The 19,648-nt window shown below is 34.2% G+C and overlaps 1 long non-coding RNA gene across 1 annotated transcript in view; it reads left to right on the forward strand.

Annotated features, from left to right (window-relative positions):
- LOC114066152 overlaps positions 1–19,648 on the forward strand; it is a 39,649-nt gene that overhangs the window by 5,567 nt on the left and 14,434 nt on the right. Inside the window, exon 3 of the long non-coding RNA XR_003573124.1 lies at positions 15,912–16,003. This is a non-coding gene — a long non-coding RNA (uncharacterized LOC114066152). The remainder of the gene's footprint in view (positions 1–15,911; positions 16,004–19,648) is intronic.

Raw genomic sequence — 19,648 nt, forward strand, 5'->3', positions numbered from 1 at the left:
TATAGCCAGGTGGGGGTTGGTCTCTTCTCCCAGGCAACCAACAATAGGACAAGGGGACATGGGCTCAAGCTCTGCCAGGGGAGGTTTAGGTTAGATGTTAGGAAGAAATTCTTTACAGAGAGGGTAATCAGGCATTGGAACGGCCTGCCCAGAGAGGTGGTGGATTCACCATCCCTGGAGGTTTTTAAACAGGGATTGGATGTGGCCCTTAGTGCCATGATATAGTAATTGGAGTTGGATCAGGGATTGGACTCGATGATCTTAGAGGTCTTTTCCAACTCAATCTGTTCTGTGATTCTATGATTCTATAGTGGCATATGATATTGAATAAGATTTGAATATTGATGCTTTAAGGCTACTTAAGTCAAGCAGAGTGGTTTTTCTGGTGGTTTGTTGTTTTCTTTTTAAAAAAATGCGTTAGTAACCTCCACTGATTACTGACTTTCATTTAAAGTTTTTGAAGAGACTGTGTAGCTTTAAGGTAGAGAGTGTTTCTTAACCATTTCTAGACCAAAGGAGCACTTTATACAGAAAGCTTCAAAACAGTAAAAGCTGAGTGTAACTGATGGAAGTAAAAAACCAAACTGCCTGACAGATTGAAAATTCGCATAAGCAGAATAAAAGGAAGTACAAAGCTCATTAGAACCTCCCTGAATAATCAATACATACATGTCTTAAGAAGACAGTAAATTCAGTAAATTATGAGGAAATTAGAGACTGGCATGTAGATACAACTTTAAGCAAGTGTGTGAAACAAAAGAATGAGGAATTAAAAACTTTTTCATTTTTAAGAAATTGCTGAGATGCCACTGAATTTGATTACCCCTTTCTGAGCATCTCGTTCTTCTTAATAGTTTTTTGGGGGGATTTATTACCACTTTCTTTCCTGAATAGTAATTCTTTTTTTATCAGAAAGTTGGAGATTCTGGGTGAGGGATTCCATGATTCCTTAATGAGATAGTAGGAGTAGTAAAAAAGTTGATTAGAAATTGAAATTGAATAAAATTCGTCAAGGAATGTGACTGGTACAGATAAGTAGTCAAGAAGAGGGTTCTATCAGGAATGGAAAAAAGAGAATCATGATGACACAAATTACCTTACTTCTGTGGCTTGAACAGACTCCTTGGAATTCTGACTCAGTGTTTCTCTACCTTAGGAAATTGTATGTAAAACATACTGTCAAAGGATGGGTTTAGTCAACCCAGTAATGCTTGCATCCACACACACATCTGTGTCATAAAACAGAACTGAAATTATGCTAACATTTTTCTTGTAGTCATTCCTTTATGCACAAAATGGTTGCATGCTTGTTGTAGAGGAACAAAAGCTCTCTCCAGCTGGCTGTTTAGAAAAGAAAACAAGGCAGCTAAGTAGTAAGAAAAGTTCAGATGGTTCATTTTTGTCATGCACAGTTTAATTCAGACTCTGGAATACTGTTTCTTCTAGATACAAATCAAGTTAATAAATCAGATTTTTCTAGGCAGCTACAAATTGTGAGTATGTAATTTTATGGTTGGATTATTTTATATACAATGGTCTGAAATATTTTGAGTATTATTTGGAATATTCAGAAGGCCTCATCAGTTATTATTTATCATTCAATAAATGCTAATTAACTGTGCACCATTTGTCTTAGGTTCTTTCTCTGTAGCTTTTGTCTAGCATTATTAAAGAATGCTTGTAATGGAACTAGAATCCTTTTGGATGCTACTGAAATGCAACTGCTTTTTCGTTTAGAAATAGTACAGCTATTGTGTACTAACAATTCTGTTCATTTATGTTTTTAGAGTATAAAATTAAGAATAATATGTCTGTTTTGGAATAGAGAAGGAATGCAAGTATGCATAGTGTAACTAAGTGATCTGGAATTTGGCTAGCATCCTTGCAACAAATGCCAGTACTTAAAAGCCTTGGATGGTTGTTGTTTCTCATTATGTTGAATGAGAACATTGGTCAAGCATGCTGTACATTGGAAGAGTTCCTGGTAGAACTCAGGCTTTCAGAATTGTTTTTTAATCCACAGTACTTAGCTAATTAGGGTAAATGTGATCAAGTAAATAGTTAAAATTAAATTGATGTTGATGTAACTTGACAAAAGAGAGACTGTGGGCTAACATGCCCATTTGCGTCTTTTAACAGCAGATTAATGGTACATCACGGCATGATAATGCTAGTACACAGAATATAACTTCTTTTCTGCAGTAATGATTTGCCTTTCAGGTTGCTCGTTTCTCTCCCCTTGTACCAGTATAAATTTGTTCTCAGGATGATTCCAATAGATGTTTTCTTCTTGAGCATAAGAGTTACTGATAATGATGGGGATAGTATTTTGCTTCTGCTTAATGGCTACCAAAATACAATTTTGTTTAACAAAATTGTTGAATTGTTCATAAGCAGTTTCTTTTTTGATTGCATGCACTCTGATGCATGCAATCAAAATCAGAAGATTTGAACAGGAAGAAACAGTCTGTCTTATGTGAAATTCTGTAAAAAATTTAGTTTAATACAGAATGATCAAACACAGACCATAGTGAAAGATGAAAAAAAAAAACATTCATGCTTTATGTTGTGCCATAAATAAGCATTTTAAACAAATGACAGAAACTATAACTTGGTGACTGACATGATGAAGCATTTACTGCCTTACTGATGGATCACTTCAAATTGTGTAACAATCTAGCATGTTCTGTGTTCACACCAGTAGTAAGACTCTAAAATAGTGTTGCTCTGCCTCTGATTTTCTTCAGCTGTTCCACCACCTATTCCCATTTCCAACTCTTTTCTACTCCATTGTTTCTTATTCTCTCCTGCAATCAGAATTATTCTGACCCATATATTTCCATTTATTTCCTTCTTCATATTCCTCAGGTCTTCACATTTGGTGATGTGTCTTTCTTCTCCTTTTCATCTACAGCCCTAATCCTTCTATCCTATCAAGGCTCACAGGTGCATTCTCTTTTGAAAGTAATTTATACACATTCTGAATTATGTGTTACATCAGATTTCTACTGTAGCAACTCTAATCATTCTCTATTATCTTCACTCTCCAAGGTGTTGGTAGAAACTGTTAAAATTGCTCTTTAGGTTCAAGGGCAATAGTTTATCCCTTTTGTTCATTTGAATCATGTGGAGAGTGGTAGGCCAGCACCCCTTCAGATCCTCTTTTTGTAAAAGTTCTTTTCAAAATCTTTGGCATATGGATGTTTGATACCTGCCTATGTAGGCATCTTAGTGTTTTTGTCGATTATGGTTTTGAAGTTCCTTCCCCAGAGGGATGGAAATGTCTTGTGAATGATATTTAAAATTAAAACCCAAGAAAATCATGGTTGAGCTGTCAGGTACACACTAAACCAGTTGGGGATTATGTCAGCTTTAAAAAAAAACCCTTATGACTAGATAGAAAGTCTGTTTCCTAAGAACCTTAGGAAACTGTTGGTTATTTATCCTCAAATCTACATAATTATGTCTGTGTTTATGTTTTGCCTTATTCTGAACATATGTTACAAGTTCTAATTTATCTTACACTGTTTGTGTTCAAAGTCTGGCACATCTAGTTTTACCCTTGGGTTTCAAAAACTCTTTTCTCACCTACAGCTCAGCTAGTTGTCAGTGTGTTTATCCTTTTAAACAGAAAGAATGCTCCCAAACAAATTATATCAATTACAAGTTCTTTTTTAGCAGCACAGGAACAGCATTTGTCAGAGTGAATCATGAACAATACCTGGAATGCACTGTTTTCTTCCTACCTCTTATGAATTTGAAGTAGCATTTTTCTGAGTATACGCTGAGATAGACCTGTCTTCAGTGTCAGGAGAGAGGTGACTCTTCTTTTCACTGGTGGTTTCTGACAGTAAAGCTCATTCTGCCCTCTGTCCTTTTTACCTCTCACCATATTGCTGCTCAGGCTGCACTCTTCAAAACAGCTATTTTAACTGCAGTTATAATAGTCAGAATCTGTTGATATTTGATGTTTGAAATTCAATTCAGTAGAGGATTTGAAGATTTACTATAACCTTGAACAAAATTCTTGCTGTTCAATATAATAAATTCTTATTTATTTCCAATTTAAACATGAAATTTGTAACATTCTCTGGGACAAGAATTCACTTGATGGTAATTAATAAAATACATAAATGAAGTGGATTTAGTCTGATTTTTGGTCTATTTACCATTGGATAGCAGCAGAAAATTCTTTCACTAAAGCTGATACCTGCTGCAGACACATGATCAATGTATTCTGCACACATCAGAATAATCTTATAGAAACAGAGTAGTCCTTATTCCATTTAGAGAAAGATGCCTTTCTAAGATTTAGGTAAAGGCTTTTTGTTTCTATGAGAGTATAAGTCTTTATCATATTTAGAGTAAAAAAAGGCCGAAACCTCTAAAAGATAATGGATTTTAAGTTATATTAAATCAAAGAAATTCTGCACTTTGGTTTGATTTCTCTTTTTTTTTTTTTTTTCTGACAGATTAATGCATGATATTTCTTGAATGGACCAGATAAAGCACAGACAAATAGTTTTGATTTTTAAACAAAAAATAAATATCCCTGACAGACTTTAAAGCATCAGATTTATCCCATTGTGTTTATAGGCCATGTAAATAAAATTTGATTATGTAATGAATAATATGATACGTGGAACCTAAGATTCATATAATTCTGTTTCTGGAGTTACACAAGTGCTTCTTGTGATTAGGTGCCTAGAGAACCTCTGCTCAACAATTCCTTTAATGAATGTTTTTAACAGTTTGAGTTTCATGGTGAGAGAAAAACCAGATATAGGATGGCCAGGGTAACCAAAATACAAATAAATAAAGATTTATAAGAAAAATTATGTGCAGACTGTGTACAGGCATGCACATATATATGCTTTTAAATATTTTTTTAAACATTCTGTGATTTTGAAGGCTCTTTTGCAAACACAGTGTTCAGTGTTTCAAATGACTAATAATAAAATAGTTTCTGCTTTCTTACTGCTGCAATGTAGTTTCTTTCCCATAAAGTTACTTATTTTAATGAAAATGAAATAGTTACTTTTTTCCCCTGAATTTTAAATGAAATTCACTTATTTAATAATGCTTTTCTTCCATCATGACATTACATTTGAATAGTTATACAAATACCACTTCTTGAAACATTTTTTGGTTCTCTTCCAACTGAAATATTCTTTTCAGTTTCTTTCTGTTCTGCTGTCCTGTCCTCACCTGTCCTGTCTTGCTTTTGAATTTGTCATACAACCTCTTGTCTGTGGGAAAGGATGAGAATGAGTATATTAGTTTTTAATAAATATCTCTGGCTCACTTTTTGTGAAACAGAGCAAGTAACATTGCTTTTCTCATGATGGTTTTTGATATTTAGATAATTTGTTTCTATTGTCTCCATCACATATTATTTGTGAGCTACTGCTTACAGCCTTTTTGTAAGATTAAAGTAGGTGTTTCTGTCCTTTGTATAAGATGTCAGCGCATAGTACAGCAGGTGCTAGAGGTGTAGTTTTTCAGTAATTCTAACGTTTTGTTGAACTTTTTGGTTTATTGTAATCTCTCTGTACTATGTCTCTGTATGACACGATTTTTTAAATATGTTTAAGTTTTTTCCCTTCATCTTTATAGCTTCTGTTTTGTCTGTGATGAAGATATCCTCATTTGTGAAGAGGACTTTATTGTTGATCACTTGTTTTCAGGGAGGATCCCTAACAGTGTTTACAGTATGCAGGTGTGGTTCAACCATGGTTTATGGTTTATGAACTGTAATATGGAATTTAATAAGCAGGAAGAAACACATTTTGCAAGGTAATAAACTGCAGGAAATTCAGGACAAATAATGGAAGAATAAATGAAGTAATTACTAAATAATGAAGATATCAAATCTTTATAAGGAGCTAGCAATTACAGTTTCCCTCAGCACGAGATATTTGGAGGTATGCATACATATTTTAGATACCTATGTATAGTGTGTATTCCAGTTACATTCTTAATGCTCTAATTCGAATTGTCTGGAATAGTGTTTGGGAGATAAATGGAATAAAAATTTGAACCCTGTTGTGTGAAGGAGCAAAATTCCTAAAAATAAAAATAGTAAAAAACCCACTGTACTTCCATGAGAATTTCCATTTAGACTGTAGCTGAATCTTACTAATATTTCTCTAGCCTCTCTTTCTGGTATGATCCTGTCTTCCTCCTGCTTATTCAACTGATATTACTATAATTATTATCGACAACTGTCTGTGACTTTTTAAGTACTCAGGAAGCATATTACCTTTATTTCTATCAGGTTTTGTTTTCTCCTATGCAAGACCTGCTCATCCTCCTTCCCATTTCTTTCTGCTATCCCTCATCTTTCCAAATTGTCCTATTTCCTCACTGATGAGGGGACTTTTTTTTCTGCTTTACTCAGTTGAGATTTCATTTCTTTTTATATACATTTCATCTTTCAGAAATGCCAGAAGACCAAAAATTCTTACATATATCAGTCTGTAATATTCATTCCTTTTTCCGCAAAGGTTTTGTATTAGAGACATCTGGATATGGCACTTGAGGATATGTTTTAGGGATAAATATGACGGTGCTGAGTTGACAGATGATGTTGTACTAGATGATCTTGAAGGTCTGTTCCAACCTTGATGATTCTGTGATATTATAATGACTTTTACATCAGGTCTTGGCAATCTAAGTAAAACTCCTAATCTAAATATATAGGATACCTCCACAAAAGAAAGATGATGATGTGTGGGCTTAAGGGAAACAATTCTGTCCTAGGATTATGGAGTCTAGCAAATCCTTTCAGCAGCTCTTTAACAACCTGCTGATCTACAGCAGCCAGAAAAAATATTTAGAGAGAAATAATTATGTGTAAAGTGTAACTTGAGGATCAAAGAAGTTAAACTTAAGGGCCTAAAATGTCACCCCTATGATTTTGTGAAGTGTTGTCTTTATGAACAGCTTCAAAAGACAGGAATATCACAGTATGTAACAGGTGACCATATTCTTTGCTAACTTACAATTGGTTAAGATAAACAGAAATTTGCTATCAAATGGCCTAGTGAACCTGGATTTATCACAGTGTTCTCAGAAACTACTGATGTATGATAAACACTTTCATTATGTAATATGAAACACATGGATGCTGTGTTGCTGGTGCATTGAGAGCCTGGAAATATTTCAACACCTTCAAGCTAGAAAGTATGCAAAGCAGTAAGATAAAACCATTAATAATCAGGTTCTGGATAAAGATTACACAACCATTATTGAAGCAATTCTCATTAAAGCAGTTTTTCTGGATAGGACATGCTTTATAGAATAGCAATGCCACTTTCCCAGAGAATGCAAGCAATGACTAGTAAACCTGAATGTGAACAAATTAAAGGAAGAGGTTCTGATTAATTTTTTGGGGGAAAAGAAGTCACTGTTTTTGCTAGAATCTTAGGTGTGAAGCTGTAGAACACAAAAAAACAAACAGTAGAATAATAGAATAGAGGAAGCACAGACCTTTCAATTCAGAATCTGTTCATAAGCAATAAAAAACCAAAAGGGTTTTTTGAGAGAAAAGAGAATTAAAGTGGGGGCTATTTGCTTAGCTTGCTCAATCTTTAAAATGTTGGTAACCTAAAAATCTGAAAAAAATTTCATGATGAGTTATTTTAACAGAAAGATGGCTACATTTACCATATCTATATCTGAGTTGCACACACCTAGAGGCTTAGTGAGACTATGGTTTTCGTGCCCCAGTAAGATGTCTGTTTATACTGTTATAACTCCTGGCTAGAACAGTAGTTTGTTATTGAGATACAGTGTAATCTATTTACAGTATTTGTATTTTCCTTTAATATTTTGGCTAGAGTACTGTACCATTTAATTTGAGGGTTTACTTTCAGTCAAGTTGTAAACTTGGGAAGTTTTTTTCATTTACATGAGCAGTTTTGTTTCTGTTCTTACACAATTTAGTATTTTTTAGTTACAATTTCAAATTAGTTATAATATGAAGTTCTGGAGTTTGAGCTGTGGGGTTTTTTCCCTCCAGTTTGAGAGCTTCTTTGTTATTTAATTCGCTTTGTGGTAGATCCATTTTATGCTTATTTTTTAAAGAAAAAAATCAAATGCTGGGACACAAAACAGTTGTACTTGCAACAAAATTCCAGCTGCTAAATCATTAGGAACCAGTCTGACTTGACATTATAATAAATATGCTGGATCTCATTTGTGACAGGTGTGGTCCTTTGGTGGCTTATATAGGCAGACTATATGTTTAAATGAAGTAGAAAATTATATGTTGTAATTTATAGTTATTGCTAGTAATTACTGTTTATTGCATCACCATTACTCAGAAATCCATTTATGATAGGAGTTAAACACAAGAGGTGATGATGCCTGAGAATATTTGCGAACTGGAGAAGAGGAGATTAAACCATGTTTTCTAATTTATTTTTTCTTTCTTAGTTTGGCATTTGACTTTAAATGTTTTTTTTATCTATAGCAGCTCATCAGTTAATGTAACATGGGATTAATTATCATATAAACTATTATGTGTGCTATCCACAGCTGGAGTCTGAGCTATCCATTTGTTTTATCGTCCCTACAAAAATGGGGTGTAGTCTATCATATAACTGAGGAACAATTTCTGAAATCACCGCAGTTTAAACTAGCATTTGCAGCCAATGTAGACTGTATTTGTTGCTACCTAACTGAGATGCTTTGGTGGTTTTGCCCAACAACCTTTTCTTTGATCTTAACTTTATGTTTGGTGGGATTTCATACAGCCATAGAATCATAGAATGCTTCGGGTTGTAAGGGGCCTTAAAAGTCATCTCATTCCAAGCCCTTGCCATGGGCAGGGTCACCTTCCACTAGATCAGTTTGCTCAAAGCCCCATCCAACCTGACCTTGAACACTGCCAGGGATGGGGTATCCACAGTCTCTCTGGACAAATTAATCAAAATTCTTTGTCCTTTTTGCTAAATATAATGAATGTCAAGTTTTTCTTAATTCAGAAATGTCTTCTGAGTATTTGATATTGAATTGTCTTACATCATTGGAAGTGACTATGGTGTTACAGTCTTTTAAAGCTGTATTCTTTGATTTTAAGTTAGTCTGTAAGATGTTTTCTTAAAAGAAATCAAACTATAAGAGGTCATCAGTCTAATACTCTCCTAGTCTTTCCCTTCTTGTGTGTTATCTATTTCTCACTTTGATCCCAGTTCAGTCAGTCTGTAAGAGTATTTTTCCATTATACACCCTTTAGAATTTTACCTGTACTTTTAATGTTAATTATTTTATATACCTTAAGTTTCTGAATTTCCTTTGAATTTTTTTAGATCAAGTGCTAAATTAAAATGTTATCATGCATAGACATGTTTTTATGTAATTTTGATATATTTTTGCTTGGTTGTTTTTTGTGTGCTTTTCTATAATGGAAAGTACATGAACTTCCTGGTTTCTGCAAGAATGTGGGCTTTTTTGCACACTCAACATTAAATTTTGGAAGCAGGTCATCAGATTGTACAGGCAAATGTGTATTTGCATCATGGTTGGGGTTTTTTAAACATTGATAGATCATGTGTCTAAATGTTTTCAGTATTTTAGAATAAAATTTAATGAATATATTTTAATGTGTATATGTATCTATATCCATGCAAATGTATATAACTCATGTATATACATACGTAATGTTACACAAATCTGTACCCTAGAGTTGTGAGAAAATAGTCATTGTTACTACCTTACTGTTGTGAATGAGTGTTTTAAGGTCGCTCAAAGAATCACCAGCAAAGGTATCAGCAAAAGCAGGTTTAATATAACGTGACAGTGCAACAAAGTTTGTTGGCAACTTACTTACTAGATGGTTAAAGCACACAGAGGAGAAATTGGACTAGAACCTAAAATCATTCAATCTAAAACTAAAATTATCTATCTGGAGGCTGGGAATGGAGAAAGGGTAAGGATAGGAAAGGATAAAGATGAAAAGGAATAAGGGAATCACAAGATTCAGAGTGGACCGTTTGCCAAACTTAGCCCCAGACTTGACTAACAGTTTAGGCCTTAACAACACTTCATCTGTATTTAAACAATCTAGCAAAAGTTTCTATAGAATTTACTGTAGGCACAATAGTAACTCTATTGTAGACCTAACTTACAAATCTAAAGTACTTAAGAATCTAGGAGAGCAACATTCATAGTACATTTGCTTTAACTTATTCACACTCACAGAGACCTGAATGAGTATGTGCAGGGTATTCACCTGTGAAAAATTCCCCTTGAATTCACAAAGTGTTCATGTTGGATGCCTTTGTGCCTTCTCAATGGACAAAGGGGTTTAGACTTGAGAAGTGGGAATATCATCCCAGGATCCATCATAGGCGTTTGGTGATCCTTCAAGTAGAGCAAACTTGAGAGTTTGCTGACTCTGAGAGTCGTCCCACTCAGAGGGAGATGCTGGTCATAGTCACTGCAGACCAGGAGAGCTCAGTCACAGAAGCATTCAGGTTGCAAAAGACCTGTGAGATCGAGTCCAACCTTTGACCGATCACCACTTTGTTAACTAGATCATGGCACTGAGTGCCACATCCAGTCGTTTTGTGAACACCTCCAGGGATGACTCCACCACCTCCCTGGGCAGTTCATCCCAATGTTTAACAGCCCTCTCTGTGAAGAAATTCCTCCTGAAAGAAGGGTCTCACTTAGGACTACTGTTTATAGCGTTGCAAGAGAATTGGCTAAAGTCATAATAAGTTTCATCTTGGTCAAGGTTTGGGTCAGTAACTTTCTCTAGTTACAAATATGTTGTTCCAGGCAAGAAAAATAAGTTTCCAAGGCTGTTTGTTATATACAGAAGCTTGTTAGACTGCACTAGGTCCTGGGAGCAGAGTGTTTTTTATAAGCTCAAGAAGGGCCTGATGCTGGTGGTGTTTGTCAGGGCTGAGACCTAATGAGCATTTCTGAGATCAGAGTGTGGCCTGAGGGGTAGGCAGCATGGGGATGCACCACCGCACTTACTTAATGGTTTCTGCTTACTGCATAAGAAATTACATTTAAAGAAATGAGAATGGGATTGACATGCAACTTTCAAGTACTTTTCTTGGCCCTGGAAATCTTTATCTTCACTTTAACAGTAGTCACTGTCAAAAGAGGAAGGAGCAATAATGTTGGAAAGGAAAAATTAATTTTTAACTGACATAAAGATCTGCTTGCTTATTTTCCAACTTTTTTTTTTTTAAACAGTATTGTAGCAATATTGAGAAAGAAATAATGGCTTCTACTGTGTTTTAAATATTTTAAGTTTGTAAGCTGATATAGGAAATTACTTGGTACTGTGTTATTTAATTGTATGAGCAGAATAACCTGCTCTAAAAAGTGATGTGAACTTTGTAATAATTTATACTGTTTATGTTATTTATGTTATTTATGTTAATAGTTTTTTTCTGAAGTAAGATAGATACAGGATTTTTAAATCAAGGGAAGTCTTTCTACAGGCACAGCCATAAAAAGTGATCTTTTTCTAAATTAATAAGGAATAGTATACCTGTAAGACGACTGGATTAGCCTCTAAGGAGCATGAAACGCAGAAGTAGTACTTCTTAAACACTAAACAAAATACATTTCCTCTCCTCAATGCTCACCTTCTCCCCTGTCGGTGGAAGTAATATTCCTGTCAGACATACAAAGCCATGCAGTCCAAGAATGAAAAGATAAATAATTGGATACAGGAATATAAGTCAATACACTGAATTTCTGTTCACTCCCCTTACTCCTTATTTGCATCACCAAAGATGGTGATTTGATACTCTGATGGTCAGGTCTAAATGGCTCTGAGTGATGTTTTAGTTATAGAGTCTCGGTTGCCTCTGCCTTACTGCTAGATTTCTGACTGTTCCCTGTATGTGATGAGATCTTGTTCTTGGAATCAGAGTAGATTCAGTGACCTGAAGAAGTTATCTTTGCAATTATGGAGTCAAAATCAAATTGAAAATAGGAAAGCATCATGATAACAATCTCAATCCCTGAGGTATTTGGTCTAGATTTTAAAGAGATGTTTCAGTGTATGGGTACACTGTGTCCTGAGCAGATGCCTCTTAAGACTTAGAAGCATTTTTGAAGTATCATCTAGGTGCTGAACTGAATTTACTCAGACATTTATTTTGAAAACTCTGAAAACCTGAAGAGGTGTATGTAAAACAAATAAGGATTTTGTTATATATGATCCAATTTACTTTGTACAACCATAGCTTTCTTCTTAAATTCAGCTTCTTCCTTTTGCCTTATTTAAATCTACTTGGGGGTAAAAATAGAACCAAAATAGGAATGTGGAACAATTGAATCATTTAACTAATCCTCTCCAGCAATACAGTACAAGTTATTGATATAATAATCATATCAATAGTGATCTGTAGATAATGTCAATTGTTCTTCAGCCATTAATTGGGCTAAAGTTTGTGGCAGGTAATATTAAAACTAATATTAGTTTAAATCCTTAATTGCATTCAAATATAGATTTGCTTATGAAACAAACAGCTGCACCTTTTCCATCATCTTTATTAATCTACCATTTGAAATATGCAGCAGATTTTCTGCACCAGTCAGTTATCAAAAGTTGTGCAGATGTAATCACACTATCTTTGATAATTTGTTTTCCATTAAATGAGCTTCTGTGATCTCTGAGACAAGAGCAACAAAATCTATGCATATCTGTCTTTGCAGATAGTATTATTTGAATTAATAATTATCACAATAGATTAATCAAATAGTGACAGTTTGTGGGTGAATTACACATCAGATCCATCATAATTACACTTCTGAGTGTATGATTGGGACAGAAATTTGGCTGTTAGCCATCACAATGACATGGCTTAACTAATGTGATCAGTCTCGAACCAGACTGAGTCAAAATTTTATTTGCCTGGGGAATAGAAGTCCGAGGTATGTTCTAGCCAGTTGATATGATAAATTATTAAATACTTTTTGTGACAACAAGGGATGACAAATATGCTATTTTGTACCCATCACAAAGATTTAAAGAGGTTCATTTTTTCCTTCTTGGAGTTTTTCCAATAATGTATCACTTTCTGTTAATGTTTTCCATCCTTTTTCCAAGATAGTGAGTGCTACTTCCAGTAAAATGATCTCCATGGCAGGGAAGCCACCTCTTCTGGAAGTTTTGTTGACTTGGACATTGTCAATAACCTTTGCAAAATTCAGGTGTGCTAAGAGCTGAATGTCTTCCTACTGTTAAATAAAGAAGAAAAATTATGAAAAGGACCTGTACTTTCCGTACAATATATGTATTGCATGTACGAAAGTTAATTTATAAGGCAGGAGGTACCCTGCCACTTTATATTAAAAAAGTGAAAGTTAAGGCACTTTCCATTACAAGTGTAGCATTTCTGTCTTAAAAACAGATTCCGTGCAACTGGGAAGATGATTTCAAGAGCAGAGTGAATGAGAAGGTTAGGATTGGGATCCATGCAAGGAACAAGAAACAACAAGGAAGCCTGAGGATGATAGAAAGTCACTTGGTTTGACAGAATGGCAGTGCTGATAGAAGTTGGAAGAATACATAAGCTAGGGTTTGCTAATCAGAGAGAAAGGATGTAGGCAACAGTAGCAGAAAGGGTGTTAAGAGACAGGTTGATGGTGTTGTGGAGGTTGAGATAGAACAACCTATGCAAAGTGACCGTGAAAAAAATGTGTTTCCTTATGATACCTGTTGTGATTAACTTGTGGGAGTAATAAGAGTTTATTTTTCTTAACTAGTCTTAAAATTTAATTTTTCCCTCATGTTGAGAATCCTGTATTTCTTATTACATCATATACTTTATCACTCTGTGTCTTGCCTTCAGGCCCATGGAGCTTCTTACAGATGAGATGGCTACTGACCAGTTGTAAATCTTTTTATCCTTCTGTTTGGGAAGGGATAACCTCTCTATCTAGTAACATTCAGAGGACTAAAGCAGGAAGCAAATGTACTGTTGGAAGATCACGTCTTTCTGGTTCTATCACTATTTTACAGGCAGTAAAGACATCGAGATTGCAAAAAATCAGTTGGTACACAGTCAGCAAAATAGAAGAAACTGTTTGTGGGTTGGTTGTTTTGGGGAGTTTTCAACCATTCATACAGGCTTATATTTTTCATTAGAAGGTCTTTAATATCACTTAAGGTTATTGAACTGTGACTGTAATCTGTTAATGAAAACTGACAGTTCTGAAAAACTGAAAGGAACATAGAAAGCTGGAACCTTGAAGGCAGTAGTACACAGGAAAATATAAATACAAAAAACTAGATAAAATGTTCCTGATTAGTAGATGGAACTAGCTGACCACTGAATTGCATCAAGTGCCACTGCAAGTTGAACAGCTGTACTGTCTGAAGTGAGACAGTACAGTTCACCACACTTTAAAAGCATGCAGGATTGCATCTGTAATAGTTCATTTTAAGTATTTTTTATTTTTAGTGGTCTGTCCTACTTCTGATTGTAACTGTTATGAAAGCTTCTGACCAGGAAATTCATATCCAGAGATTATCAAGTAATTATCCAGCTATTAGCTATTTTTGCTTACGATTTCCAACATTAAAAAAGAAAAAAAAAAATTTACTCTTTCATTCTCTCAGTATTGGTCATTTTGGCAGACTTTGTCTTCAAATCTGTTATGAATAATTACTCTCTGAGTGTATTCAGGTAATAATGTACTGCCTAGGAAAAAGCCAATCCCTGGTCTTTCCAAACAATGAATTCTGCTTAACTAATAATCTCAATATAACCTTTTTTTTTCTAAGTTAGCAGCACTGAAATTGCTGCAAGTATAATTTTTCTGAGATGGAATTTCATTATATTATTTAGTTCTGAAAGAGAGAAAAGGATGTTTTATGCAGTTTAAATGTCCTCATTTCTAAATAGGAAAGCGTAATAGATTTGTTGCACTGTGGTGAAATGTGTTCGTTGTATAAACAATTATTTTGTATTAAAAAGCAGGTGCAAGAGACTCTCAAACTCTTTAGGAAAGGTATATGCCATTTAGAACTTGTAAAATTTCATCATCCTTCTAGATGCAAATGGAGAAATATAATCTACACAAAGTCTTACACTGTCTGTAAAATATGAGAGATCAAGTGATTATGTCTCTGGTTGATAGAATTAATCATTTCAGAAAACATTACAAACTTGTAATGGTAGCAGCTGATGAAAATAAAACAAACTATCCCAAGACTTCATATAGAGTTTATTTCTCTATTTGCATTGAGAAGGCTGCTGAAATTTTACGAATTTTAAATGGCATATTCCAGAGTTGAAGAGTTTGAGACTCTGCCAGCACTGTTTTTTTAAGACTTAATCTACTGGGAGAAGGGTGAGGTCAAAAAATATCACTGGATATCTGTGCTTCCTTTTATAATGTGCTGACTGCACTTTCAGTCTTCATTCCTTTGATGAAAAGGGACTAATCATTAAATGTCTAACTCTGCAGTCCAAAAAATACTATAATGTAGGAAAAGTATAAAAAAGGAATAGACAAGCGGATAGTTAAATGTGAATTTCTACTGTAAGACAATAAAGATTACTGAAAATTGCTTGAATGTCTGAAAGTAGTTGCTGTAATGAAGGATAATTATGATACCAAAGTTGAAATTGGAACTGCAGTGATTGAAAATTTGTTCAACAGATACATGGTGATGCTAGCAATTTGGTTTTTTCATTTTGCTATTAGATTCTGGTAATTACTTCAACATGCTTGGAAAGAGATCATTTAGTGTGACAAAATGAAAAATGTATCATCATCACATTAAAAATTGCATTATCTAATGCTGAAAGCTACATCAGATTTTAGGAAATTGAAAATTTTACGTCTGAATTTAGTACCTGTGCCTGAATTTAGTATCTGTGTCTACTGGTCCCCTTTTAGCCCATGCTTAACTTTCCTTTCAGATACTGGAGCCTGAAAGAATACATAGAGTTTTTGAAACAAAAAGTGTGAAACAAGTCTTTCTACTACCCAGGCCCCTGCTGTGCAACATGATGTAGGTAATTTAACCATTTTGTCTCTGTTATTTCCTTTGTAGACAGTGAAAATGTACTATTTCCTGTATTTTTAAGAAGGCTTTGATTGTATTAAATTCCATAACAATCATGATGAAAACTTTAATTTAATTTTACAGTTGAAGTTATTTAGTACATAGAAGGTGTTTGGAAAAAAATGTTAAATGAAATGTTACTTCATTACTTTTTCAGCTACAACTATTAGTTAGATTTGTAATACTTCAACAAATAATTGCAGTTGACCTAAGCCTGAGGTATGTGAGACTGCTTATTGTTACTTTTTTTGCATTGTTACTTTGTGGGGTTAAAATGTTTTAAGCATTTACCAAGTAAATGTTCTTACTGGTTTCAGTTCTGTAATCTTGTGTGGTTTAAATAATTTAATTTTTTTGGAGCTGTCAAAGTATTATTTGATCTGGAAGGATCTATTAACCAGTAAATCCAGGGAAAAAAGTGGTCTCGTAGGGAAACAATTAGCAAATTCCGATACATAAGATCTAGAGAATATGGAGAGAAATCAGAGTCCTTAGAAGAAAAGAAACATTTAATTCTCTGTATGAATCAGAAAAGTCTTACAATTTTTGGTTCAGCATCCATGTTAACACAGTATTAGCAGAGAATCTGTCTTGCAAATATTATCTTTCAACTGACCTGTGTTACAGTACAATTAATATTCATTTATAGTAACTTAAGGAAGCAGGTAATAGGATTTTCAGAGAAATTTCTTGGTGACCTAGATTGGTATAACTCTGCAAAAGACAGGGCATAAATAAGTTGCTTAAGAAAAAAAGAGGGGAATGAATTTGGAATCCTGAGTTGCACATATTTGAAAGCAGTTACCTCAATATGTGCTAGGAAAGTCATTCACTTAAGAGCCTCACTGTAATAAAATAGCAGTTGTGGTCAGTATGTTAATTTATTATAAGTTGATTTTTAGTATAACTTTGGTTGTTTTCCATATATTAATATTACTACAGACATATTTTACGTAACTTAATCTTCATTTTTACATTAATGTTGTAGGAACTTAGGGATTCGGGGTTCCTCTAGAGTGGGTGTAAGAATTTTCTATCATGTGAGAATCTTGCTATTAAGCATGATCTAACCTTGAGTATGCTTTTTTGAGTAGGCTTGTATTCTTTTTGATTAGTGTCTTTTCCTCTTTCTTATTTCTTCTTCTGTTGCAAAAGGCCCTATATCTAGTTAACTTCACTTTTTCCTTGCCCAGTATGTACTAGCCTCCAAAAGGAATGAACATGAAATCTTTCTTGTGTATTTACTAGTCATTCTTTTAAAAGAATTTTAGGTTTAGATTTGTCACATCAGTCATTATTCCTTTCTAAGCATTTGTAGTTATTTCTTTCTCTGTTTTTCAGCTGGAAAGGTAGTTACGAAAAGTAACTAATTAATTTTGAGATCGTTATGAAAATTGGCTTCCTTTTGGAACTATAATCCTTTTTTTTTTACTTGATACAGATGTAAAACACATGATGTCAATACAACTGTATTTGTAGCTGTCATCTGCAGAATTTCTAAGAATTAACTCGGAGCTTTTATTGTAAGTACATCTTTGTCTAATAACATTTGCTATCTTTCTAAATGTGGTTGTATTTCTTATAAAAAAGTCTAATTCATAGATGAGACTCCTACTTCTGCATCATTACAGTTTAAAATGACTAATTAGTGGTTTTGTTGCGTATTAACATTATTTTTAAAATCTACAAAAAATTTTATAACCGTGATTTCACAGAGCGCTGGTAATGCAAGATGCTCACAGTCTTTACAGACACTTTTTAGCAATAGTTTAAACTGCCTGTCATTTTCCAAAAGCCCCTTAATATCTCTTCAATGTCTTAGATTCGCAATGTGCACACTTTGTGTGGTTCAGTCACCTGTGTAAATAACAGCTTTTTCAGAATTTATATGAGCAAATAATTAATTACTAACAGTTTTGGATAGTCAATATTTTAGTCAAACTAAGTTTTGACAAGTTTTCAGAAACTTTTGAGTTTTAAACTCAAAAACATGAAATATGAAGAGACTAAAGTACAAAAAGTGTTCAACAAATGCTCTTACTTTTGTTAATTTGTTTTGATACTAGGCCAACTACATCTTGCTTATCACTGTACTATCTTAGTATCTAAGAAAATTGATTTTTCTCTCTCACTGCATTTTTTCAGAATTCCCAGTTTACATTCTATGGGTTTTTTTTCTGAATTCATAGTTTTTCCAGCTTCCCAGGGCTAAATTGACAAATATGGGCCAGACAGATGAAGAACTCTTCATCATTTGTTGGGAGTTTAAAAACAAAACCAAATTAAAAGCCTTCCCAATCCCCTCCTAAGCCCTACAGTAATTTTTTTTTACATTTTCTACTCCACTGTTCTTGAAGATGGAAGTTCAGTATCTTGGTTGTGTTCATAGTTGTGCTGACCTGATCTTTTCATTAGGTGAGGTTGTACACTTGAGATATTTGAAAAGAAAAGCTGAAAACTGAAATTTAACCATATTCAGTAGGGAATCAACTATATGAGTAGAGTGATGGATTCTTGGTGACCTGTGTTGCTAAGAAACAAACTGCTGTCTTGTCATTTGATTAAATCCTTCTCTTCTGAGTGTTTTTACTGGAAGGTCCATTGCAATGCCCTGCTCAGGCTCGGATGTTGCGCATCCAGTAACCATGAGGTCGAGTTAGTCTCTGCTTCATTCCTAACATCAGTCTTGCTTCATCTCAACTAAAATCACTCAGAGATCTCTCAGTGAACATATCATATAAAGTTCCAGTTACTAGTACTGAATTTGCCTGGTGCAAGTTGGGTTAGAATATGCACGAACACATAGTGCATTTCTGTTATATTGGCTGGTGTGCACACAAAAAAGATTTTTAACAGCATTTTTTTTTCATATTAGGTTAGTTGATATGTGGTCACGTAAAAAATCTGCCACTAGAAAGTTACCCTGTCAGCATTGTTTGAACAAATTTAAACCAATGAACTAATTTTTAATACGATCTATTCTATGCATTGTAGTACTGCAAGCTTTTGGTGAAGTATAAAAAATTATCTGGCTAGATTTACTGCTAAAGTTCTTTTTGCCTATACTTGCTGAAGAGTATTTCTAAAATAGAATCTTCCTTATTCAGTTACAGATCTGATAGGTTTGTTTTCTCGTTTCACACTTTATCTTATTACTGTAATTTCCCTTTTTTGAACTTCGAAAAACATAGCCCCCTTCCATAATATTTATATGAAATGTTGCTGCAGTGTGTATTTTGTCACCATCTTGTTTCTATATCCACCTTTAAATTTGTTCCCAAACCTTTCACTTTGGACCCCCAGTGCTCCCTCCCTTTCTGTGCTAGCCATTATTGGCCCCTTGTTGAATTTTCAAATGTTATTTCTTTTTTGCTTTGTCTCATGTTGTATTTCCCACTTGATAGGAATTTTTATAAACACTCAGTAATGCCCTTACATCCCATGGCTTCTTGCTATGACTTTTGTTTCATGTGCTAAGAACTGGGTTTCAGGAGTAGCCAACCTATATGGAATGTCTTTAACAGAGTGTGCAGAAGATCTTCACTGCTTTTGTTTTTAGCCTACAATGACCTGTAGAAAATAGCTTTAAAT

The sequence above is a fragment of the Empidonax traillii genome, unplaced genomic scaffold, assembly GCF_003031625.1.
Source record: "Empidonax traillii isolate 1590-97213 ecotype Southwest subspecies unplaced genomic scaffold, ASM303162v1 scaffold743:size316770, whole genome shotgun sequence".
NCBI lineage: Eukaryota > Metazoa > Chordata > Aves > Passeriformes > Tyrannidae > Empidonax > Empidonax traillii.